Source organism: Balaenoptera ricei, chromosome 5 (assembly GCF_028023285.1).
Source record: "Balaenoptera ricei isolate mBalRic1 chromosome 5, mBalRic1.hap2, whole genome shotgun sequence".
In the NCBI taxonomy this organism is placed as follows: domain Eukaryota; kingdom Metazoa; phylum Chordata; class Mammalia; order Artiodactyla; family Balaenopteridae; genus Balaenoptera; species Balaenoptera ricei.
This window is the reverse complement of record NC_082643.1, coordinates 117,217,109-117,227,472: the sequence shown is the minus strand read 5'-3', so window position 1 is coordinate 117,227,472 and position 10,364 is coordinate 117,217,109. Positions and strand designations below refer to the sequence as shown.

Below are 10,364 nucleotides of genomic sequence, written 5' to 3'. Positions count from 1 at the left end.
TCAGCATCTTTAGGGCAACGCGTCCCAGGAGGGGATGTTCCTCAGCACACAGGCCACCCAGCTGCAAGTGATGAATCTGAGTGAAACGATTATTGTACACAGTGCAGACAAAGGATGACCCCAAACTTCCAACAGAAGAAGGAAAATTACTTTTAAAAAAAGTAAATAAAAATAACGCTTATTTTTCTGTTTTAAAAAGTGCAAGCTCTCGAGTGGCAGAGCGTGGAAAGCCCGAGGACCTGGCGTCCTGGAGTACCGATGCTCGAGGAGCCGGGCCCGCCCTGGTTTCTAAAGCTTAATTTAAGCCTCCCAGGTCTGCTTCTTCGTACTACTGCTCTACGATTCTCGTTGCTACTGATTTCTTCAGCGCGTCAGGCTCACAGCTACCAGCCTTCATCAAAGCATTAAGACCAGAGACGCTCCCTTTGCAAGGCTTACACCTGAGTAAAGAGTGAAGCGATCAAACACCAGAATCTTGAAAAGCCAAATGATAGTGGAGCCAGTGCCCATTTAGAAAAGCTCTCTTACCCCCTACCCCCCTTCCAGTCCTACTTTGGTAAATATTAATGTTTAACCAGTTAGCAAAATATTTAACCCAGTTAGCAAAACTAACACCGTCATTTCCATAGTTGCTCTTTTGTCAATAGTGACTGTGGCCGGATGAACTTCACATTGGATAAAGCAGATGTTTGCAAGAAAGGGTGCCTCCCTCAACAGCAATCTAAGCCCAGGGAACCGGCCCGAGGCCGCGCAGCTGCTGCTGGTCCGCGGCGGGTGCGGGCGGCCGGCTAGATGGTCTGGCAGCCGGCGTGGCTCCTTTTCCGGCCAATAAGGTAGGCGATGAGGACGCTGAGGACCAGCCCTGCCAGGGCGCGGCCCACGGCGATGGGGCTCAGCATGCTGTTCTCACCCAGCTGACCCCCCTCCACAGGCCCAAACTTGTCCCCGTCCACGCGGAACGCCGACCCACACCCTGAATAGGTCTCGGGAACCCGCACGCGCTCCCCAGCGTTGCCCTCGTAGGAGCTCCCGGCGGCTGCCTGCAGCGCCCTCAGCGGGCCGTGGGCGGCCTTGAAGGCGGGGTCTCCGGCATCGGGCGGAGTCAGCGTCAGCTGGACTCCTTGCAGGAAAAACCCGGCTGCAATTGCGTTCATCGTAAACTGGAGCGCCGGGAGCAGGTTCCTGCCGCGGAGCTCCGGGGTCTCCATCTGGGCTGTGCAGCTCCCCGCAAAGGTGGTCTTGTTGGGGTTGAACTCTCTGGTCACCGTTGTGTTGTCCCTCGTTCAGCTGCAGCCCCATGCTGGCCAGCAGGCAGGTCCCGCTGGTGACGCTCACGTTGTACTTGGACCCTGAGGGTCTCTTGGGCGCCGGGGTGGGCGAGGACTGGGGCGGCGCGGCCGGGGTGGGCGGGGAGGGCCAGGCTCGCTCACAGGTCGTCTCCTCCCTGCAGAAGCTGTTGTTGGAGAGGTAGGCCTGGAGGGTGGCGTCACGGAGCCCGATTGTCACGTTGCGCATGCGGATGTGATTGCTGCTCTCACACCTGTACTTTTTATTTATGTCTCCCTTGGTGTCGGTTACGGATTCCGCAGTCTTGATTGCCCTGGAGCTCGAATTGGGGAAAATCCCTGTATCTGACAAGTTATAAACAAAACGCATCAGCTGGACACTAACGTGTTGCATTTCTTGCGAAACTTTTGAGGGTCAGCATATGGCCTCTTCCAAAAGCCATCAGGAGACTGGAGACAGAAGCATTCCCTTTGCGCAGGCGGATTCTTAACCACTGCACCACCAGGGAAGTCCCCAAATACTTGTTGATCGAATAAGTAAATGAATTACACGATTAGGTAGAGTAGATGACCTCAAGCGTTCTAGAATATTGAATCAAATCCTTGCATTTTGAAACGTCAGGATTCTTTGTAACTTTCTGCTACATAGGGGAGTTCATATTCAAGCTTATAGTTGAGAACACTTCTCTGACTTCACAGCTTCCTTCTCTTTCCCCTGTTTCTTCAACCATAGTTTCAAACAGTTCTGTTTATTGAACTGGTTAAGTTTGGTCCCGCCTTAGGTGATTTGTACTAGCTATTTCCTGAGTCTGGAATTCCCTCCTGTCAAATTTTCTCTCTCTACATGACGGGAGCTTCATCATTCAGGTTTCAGGTCAGATACTCCTCACTCAGAAAAGCCTTACTCAACTATCAAAGCTAAATTAGCCTGGTCCATCATACCACCGTGTTTGATTTTCTTTATAGTATTGACTGAATTTATCTTCTCTATTTTTTTCCTAGTTTATTTTTCTGCCTTCATTAGATTGAAACTTCTGTGGGAGAAGAAATCTTGTCTTTGTTGGTATAGGGCCAGCTCCAAGAAGAATGTTTGAAAATGGAAGATGCTCAATATATAACTGTTCAATGAATGGATGAATAAAAGAACAGCTTCCAAATAGAAGTGCTTTTACATATATTTTTAGTGAAAAGCATCAGGGCACACCAAAGCACATAGTTTTATATGCTGAACTTTCACTGGGGAGGTGGCCTGATTTAAATTCCCTGTCGTATAGGAACTTGAGTCATAGCATCTGTAACACCTTATTAAACGTATTGTTTATGCCTTAAAGACAGGGCAGGTCCTTGATCATACATGTATTCACCTGTACTTAGCACAGTACTTCATGGCATTAAGTGGAACAAATTAAGTAAAGGATTAAGTAAATGTAGCTTGACTCTCAAATTCTGATTTATTTTATTTAGTACTTACCCAATTCTTAATAATAATAGCTATCATTTTTCGAACAGCTACTCACTAGACAGGTGTTTTATATCCTTTATATTAATTCTTTTAAATAACCCTTTAAGGAAAGATTACCATAATCCATTTTAAAGATGACTCAAGCGACAAGTGATTCTTTGCCGTTGGACCGAGGTCTAGTTTCCAAAATTCATAATCTTAGTTTAATCAGTCAATTGCCTGTTCTTACTAGACTAAAAACATTTCAAATGTACTTGACAGTCAGCTTATTTGAACATTAATTATTATCTCAAACTTTGCTAAATACTTCCTGATTCTTTTCATAGCAAATAAATAGTTTGTAGCATGAATCTGTTCTTAATATCTAAACAAATCTATGGAGATTTTTGCTATACAGCCAACCTGTCATTTTTAATAGTTTAATATAAAAATAGCTCTTTTGTGATTGTAAAAAAAAATAATATAGTCATTGCAGAAAAAAAAAGCTCAAATAATACAGAAAATATGGAGAAGAGAATACAGCCTAAAATTCCATCTTAAGTATATATAAAATTTTACATAAACGGAATCAAATTGTATGTGATATTTTCTTATCTTTCACTTAGAATTATGTCATGCTACTACTTTTACAAAAAAATTTTAGGCACTATCATGTATATTTGGATTTATTATCTCTGTTTAACACAAATGGCACAAGTAAAATCTACCTGAGTGAAACCCATTCTGACTTCATTCTGAAGTAGTTCAACTAATCTAACTCTACTAAAATCTAATTGGTTTCATTTATATTGTCAGGTTTATCATCATATATGCCTTCTCTGAGGCATAAAATCTACAGAAGTCTTAAACTGGGAACTGTATGAGTATTTATTCAATAAACTACAAAGAACTGAAGCAGACTGGTTTTTATTTTTTAATGCTTTCTCTTTCTGCTGCCTTTCAACTTTTAACAAAAACATTTTTTCACCAAAGGTCACAATAGTGAAGGTACCATTGGTTACTCCTTCCTTCTTCCCTGTGTCCTTTCTCTTTCACTTCATCTGCCACTGTCCAATCTTAGAAGCCTGAACCCAAGCTATTACAATTCTCACATATATTTTACCCGCTCCAACTCATACTGTATATATCATATCATTATCAGACAGATCTTTCTGAAATATCTATTTTTTATAAGATTATACTCAAGCATCTTAATCAGACATTCCAAGTCTTCCACAACCTGGGCTCAGCCTACTTTCCACCTCCTCTCTACCTCCTGGGCTCTGCATTACATCTAGGCTACCCTACACACATGTTCTTTCATTCAGTACCCCTTTCTAGGAAAAATGTTCCTTAAGTCTTTTGTACCCTTTAACACTAAAATATCATCTTCCCCTGAAGTCTCCTGTGACTACTCCATCTAATATATTTCTACGTAATGCAGGTATCTTCCATATAATTAATTCATTCCAGAATTATATTTATTGAATATTTACTATGTACCAGATACTGTTCAGGGCACTGGGAATATATCAGATAATAAAGTGGACAAAATCCTCTGACTTCATGGAATTTGTGCTCTTAGGGAGAGACAATATACATAATATACAAGGACAGTGTATGGTACAATGTGATAAATGTTATTTTTAAAAATTGAGAGGGAAAGAGAGGGCATCAGGATTGCAGGTGAGTACTTCCAGTAATTAACAAAATGTTAAGTGTATCCTAGGGGTAGGCAAACTTATTCTGTAAATGACCAGATAGTAAATATTTTACACTTTGTGGACCATGTGGTTTCTGCCATAACCATTCAACTCGACCATTTTAGCACAAAAGCAGCCTGTGTCTCAATAAAACTTTATTTATGAACACTGAAATTTGAATTTCATGTAATTTCCATGTGCCACAGAATATAATTCTTCTTCTGACTTAATGTATTTTTCAACTGAAAATGTAAATGCCATTCTTACTTTGTGGGCCATACAAACACAGACAGGGGGCCAGATTCAGCCCATGGGTTATAGTTTACCAACTCCTGTGAACACCATTGAAAGGCTGAGATTAGTGAAGACTTAGGGAAGATAACAGAGTGAACACGTGGACACGTGAGAGTAGAGTATTCTAGGCAGAGGATGTAGTCATTGCAAAGTTTGTGAGACAAAGACACACCTCCAGTGTGACTGGAGCAGGTTGAGTGAGAGAGAGAGGTATGAGATGAGGGAGGAGGAGCAATAAAGGTGAGAATGGATAATGCGATTGATCTACATTCACAGGTGACAACTATAGGTTCCTAGGCCTGGAAAAGGAAACTCTTAGAGACTGTCTAGTTCCTGGAGAGCCAGCTTTGATTGGCGTACTGTCAACAAAGATTCTGAGACCGCATTGTCTTAGCCAGAACCACTTCTATGATCAATTAGCAATGCACACTCAGGTGTGAGGGCTATTGGTTGCTATGCATTTGTGTTCTTCATCTAGTCTACCCACCGCATTTTCACCACTAGGACACACTAAGCTGTCAGCTGTTTACGTGACATACTCAACATTATCATCTAATTAATAACAGGAATTCTGAGTGCCAGATTAGTGATCTTCACTGTATCTTGGTCCTTCCCTGTTTCAGTTTTTACACTTAGGGCAGTGATCAATACATATCTTTCCTGGAGAAGCTGAAAAGATACTAAAATTAAAAGCTGTATAGAGATAAGAATTACCAATGCAAATTTTATTCCCTTAGCTCTATAAAACCTTTTTAGTTTCTAAAGTACTTATGTCTTTATTTTATTTGAGCTTTAGGGTGGTCCTATGAATCCTTATTATCCCATAAAAATGATCCCAGGGCCCTAAAATGAAAAAAGCAGGCCTTCCAGGCAGCTCTTAAATTACTTTTGCCTGTGATCACTGAGATTTTTTTTCACAATTCCACGTATAAAGTTTAGCTTAAAATTATTACCAATTTTTTTTCATAATTGTTACTAAAATACTTCTTAGTGTATTTAGAGCAAAAGGAAGGAAGAACCAACATTTCCAAAATGTTCAATGATAAGCTTAAAACGGCCATTCTTACTGTGCATTGTGGGGAAAAAGAGGAGGAGTTCATGCTGAGCTACTGTGATGACTAATGAAATTTTTATTCTTTTCAATAAGAAGAGCTTTAACAATTAGGCTGTGTTATAATGAAATGTTCATTTGTCCAAACTCTGATTCCTGGTCCATCAATACCTCTTTGTGAGAGGTACATCCCTAAAATATGCCTTTGTCTTGAATGGAATGCAGCCAGAGGCGTTTAGTGCAAGGACTCTCAGCAAGGCAGCCTGAAATGAACAATGGGCTTCAGAAAAGCTAAAATTAAAATGTATATATATATTTTCTGTACCATGTGTTATTCATTAGTCAGATATTCACCTGACTAAATATCTAAAACAATGAGTAAAACTTCACATTTTAATATGATCATAAATAAATGTTTAAAAATCCAAATTGTAAGGGAAGTATATTTTACGTTCTCCATATCCGTATAAAGGACATCTGGAAAATACTTTTTTGTTGTATAGTTTTAAGGGATTTCAGTTCAAAACTATCTAATGATTTTAAATAGCCCACACTTTCCTAGACATATTTTCGGTTTTATAATTTGATAATAAGTGTTCACTTTTCCCCCTTATGTTTCTAATGCAGCTGGAATCGATTGGGATCTATTTTAATCACTTTCTTGTTCTTGTACTACTTCATCTCCTCTCATTACTATTTAACATTTAGGGAGTGCCAACAAAATGTTGGGTCTGTATTAAATATGACCTTAGTCACAGTGGGCTCACATTTCCAACACGACAGGAAAGGACGTTGTATTTATAAAGAATGTACATAGCAGAGAATGGAAGCGACATGATAATAATTGGGGGGATTTACGTTACCTGTAAGTTGATTCTGGTTCTTTTCATAGCTTGAGAGAATTCCAAAATGTCACTGTTGGTGCTAAAGGGGGACATTTTAGCAGGGATGGCATTTGCGTAGAGTAGTGGAGACTGTCAGGCTCCTGGAGATGGAGAGAAGTGAGGCACAGGCAGAAGTGGAATCAGTGAGCAGCAATGACAGTAAGAAGGGTCCATGACACGACTCATTCATCTTACACTGTTTTATGGTCAACCCATGGCTTCACGGACACCTAAGGAGTCTTTGGTCTCTGTTCTGCCATCTTTATCTTCCAACCCATGTTAGAGCATCTAATGGGATACTGGAACCATTGGGCCTAATTATTTTCTCATGGACAATGCTTATGTTCTGTTTTCCTGCTCCTGGAATGAGATCCCACTTTTTGTGTCTAGGTAAGTTTACACACACACACAAACACACACACACACACACATGCTCAGTGAAAGTCACCTGCTCTGAAAAACTTCTCTGGTATCTACAGTCTGATATAAATGTCCCTCATTTGAACTCTTATAGTATCTTGAGCACACTTGCATTCTTACATGATTATATGTGTTTTTTTTTGATTATATGTACCTTTAACATATGATTGTATCCTTTTTTATTTTTCTAAGTTTCTCTTAAAAATTATAAAATACTTGACAACAAGGAAAATCTCTGATTGAAATGCATATATATCTCTAGTGCCAAACACACTTCCTGGAGAGTGATAGACACTCTAGAAATGCTTATTTCTTCTTTCTGAAGAACAGAGGAGTGATATTTCTCATTCCATTTTTTTTTTTTTGCCCCTTCCAGGTAATTTTTTAACTGTTAGAAAGATGTTCTAGGTGAAAGAGAAATAAAATTCCAGGTACTATGGCTTTAGAGGAGCTTTTGTAAAAGTGGAAGTGATTTTAAAATGATAAAAAGTGATTCGTTGCATTTATCAACACATAGTATATGTTACCAATGTCACCCATAAAAGCTGGTTACAGTGAAAAACTATTGCAGGTAAAACTAGCTTGTCTTAACAGGGTGTTTTGTAAAGCTTTTGTAAAATATCATCTCAGGCAGAATTGACCTAAACAAGGAACATGTTTTATCTTCAGAGATAATTTGCTTAGAGACATCATTGATAGAATAAGTAGTGCCTGCATATAATTATTGATATGGTCCTGAGAAGCTGCCAGCATCCATACTGGTCATTTCCTCTGCCCACCATCATGTTGAGATCATCATGAATCATTTTAGGCTAATGTTGTATCTACTAGGAGAGGTAACACTAGAAAGTTGACATTTCTCACTTGTTAACACCAGTGAGAGCTTTCTACTCACTGCTTTCTAAGAACTGTTTGCAAGAATGGGAGCAGAAGACAGGTTGTGCATTAAGAAGAGAAATGTGCAAAACCACAGAATCTGAAGTTTATCTTATAACAGCACTAGCTAGAAAATATTTGTGGGACATTGAAAGACAGTCTCAATTCTTGGGGGGCTTTAATTGATCATCTATTTTATTGATCATCTTTTATTGGTCATCTCCAGGAGATGGAGAGAACTGAGGCACAGGCAGACATGGGAGCAGAGTAAAGGAGTGGAAATTTTGAACTTTATACTTCCATATTTCTTTTTTTTCCCAAGTGAAACAGTGGCTTTATTTGAGGCATAATAGCACATGCATGTCTGTCACATAGGATGAGGATGACTTTAGGGTTCTGGTTTCTAAGATCAGACCTTATCTTAGACACAGTTTCCATCACAGCTTCTTGGGAAATGAATCAGGAAGGGAGCAAGACACTGCCTGGAAAGAAATCGTTGCTGTCGCTGGAAAGTTGTAAAGCAAGAGAAGAACTTATTCAAATCAGTGTACATGTGAAAGAGCCCCAAGGAGGAAGAGAGTGGTGGGGGGAAAAGTGGTCTAAGTTCTGGTGTTGGCAGTGATGCTGGCCTTTTTCGATGGCAGAGACTTGCCTCTAAATGGAGGCAACAGGATCGACTTGTCAGTTTTGACTGCAGCAACATCTCGGGGCTCCCCAGTTACCTCTCTGGATCCCCAGTTCAGTCCCCCCTTTCCCCTGAAGAACTCAGAGAGGAAGGGCAGGGTCTATGTCATGGACACTGTTACTTGCTCGATGAAGCTGGCCAGATTTATGTCCAGTTCTGAAAGGCCCACACACTCGTGAGTGCTCAGGGTGATGTGGGCCTTGTTGTAAATGTTAAACCATTCAGGATGGTGGTCCAGTTTCTCAGCCTGCAGGGCCACTCTCATCATGAAGCCAAAGGCCCTACTGAAGTCTTTGAAATGGAACTGCTAGAAGGTGACATCCTGGCCTTCTGGCTCGTTCCACCCCACGGCCCGCAGGTCTGGCAGCAGCTGGTCCTTCTCCTCAGCACTTAGCCTGTGTGCTTTGACAGCCATGCTGTGTGCAGCGTGGACGCCAGCAGCAGCGGGTGGCAGCGGAGGAGGCGAGCATGTCCTACAGTTCCATATTTCCAAGAGATACTTACCATCTAAATTTTTATAATAACTGAGAGAATAAAATGAAAGGTCCATACCATATCATTAGAAGGCTCTTGGGTGGGATGCCTTTTTTTTTTTTTTTTGGTAACTCTCAACCTTTTGTTTTTTTTAAATTAATTTTTATTGGCGTATAGTTGATTTACAATGTTGTGTTACTTTCTGCTGTACAGCAAAGTGAATCAGTTATGCATATACATATATCCACTCTTTTTTAGATTCTTTTCCCATATAGGTCATCTACAGAGTATTGAGTAGAGTTCCCTGTGCTATACAGTAGGTTCTTATTATCTATTTTATATATAGCAGTCTGCATATGTCAATCCCAGTCTCCCAATTTATCTCTCCCTGGGTGGGATGCTTAATAGAGAACAAGATAGGCAAGGAAAAACACTTAAAACTAATAATTCAGAGTATGAGATAATGGGGTTAGGGTTATTGTCTACTGGTTTCACACATTTTACAACTTTGTTTAAAGCTAGTAAGGGAGAGAAAATGGGGAATTACCAAAAGAAATTGAATGACAGGCACAACGGTGGATGGCCCTGAGAGCAATTAGAAGCTTGAAAGATTTCTGGAATAGTACATCTGAACCTTGACTATAAAAGAAATAAAAGAAAATGAAATGCTAGTGGAGTTCGGATTTAATAAACACATTTATCAGCTGCCTGAGGTTTTAGTTACAGAAACCTGTTTTACATAAAAATAACAATAATAATAACTAATAAATATTGGTCATTCTACTGAAAAGCACTTGCTAAGTACTCCTTTCATCCTCTCTGCCATCCTATAAGGTACATACACTTTTTATCAGCATTTTACCAATAAGGAAACTGACACACAAGAAGGTTAAATAATTTGTCAAAGTAAATGGTAAAGTGCATTTTGAGGCCAGGGAGTCTGATTCCAAATCACAGTTGAACTCTTATCCATTAAGCTATAATACATTGATTAAAAATTATCTTAAAGTAGATCCAAAAAGAGTTCTTTAAAAACTCAACAGTGTTAAAATTGGTATAGATGATCTTATTTACAAAGCAGAAATAGAGACACAGATGTAGAGAACAAATGCATGATACCAAGGGGGAAGCGGGGGGGGATGAATTGGGAGACTGGGACTGACACATATACACTATTGATACCATGTATACAATAGATAACTAATGAGAACCTATTGTACAGCACAGGGAACTCTACTCAATGCTCTGTG

The 10,364-nt window shown here is 40.1% G+C and overlaps 2 pseudogenes; both read right to left on the bottom strand.

The window, feature by feature from the left end:
- Window positions 1–550: 550 nt before the first annotated feature.
- On the bottom strand, window positions 551–2,784 carry LOC132366274 (lysosome-associated membrane glycoprotein 1-like; annotated as a pseudogene).
- A 5,956-nt stretch (window positions 2,785–8,740) lies between these two features.
- Window positions 8,741–9,190, bottom strand: LOC132366630 (pterin-4-alpha-carbinolamine dehydratase-like; annotated as a pseudogene).
- Between the last annotated feature and the right edge of the window lie 1,174 nt (window positions 9,191–10,364).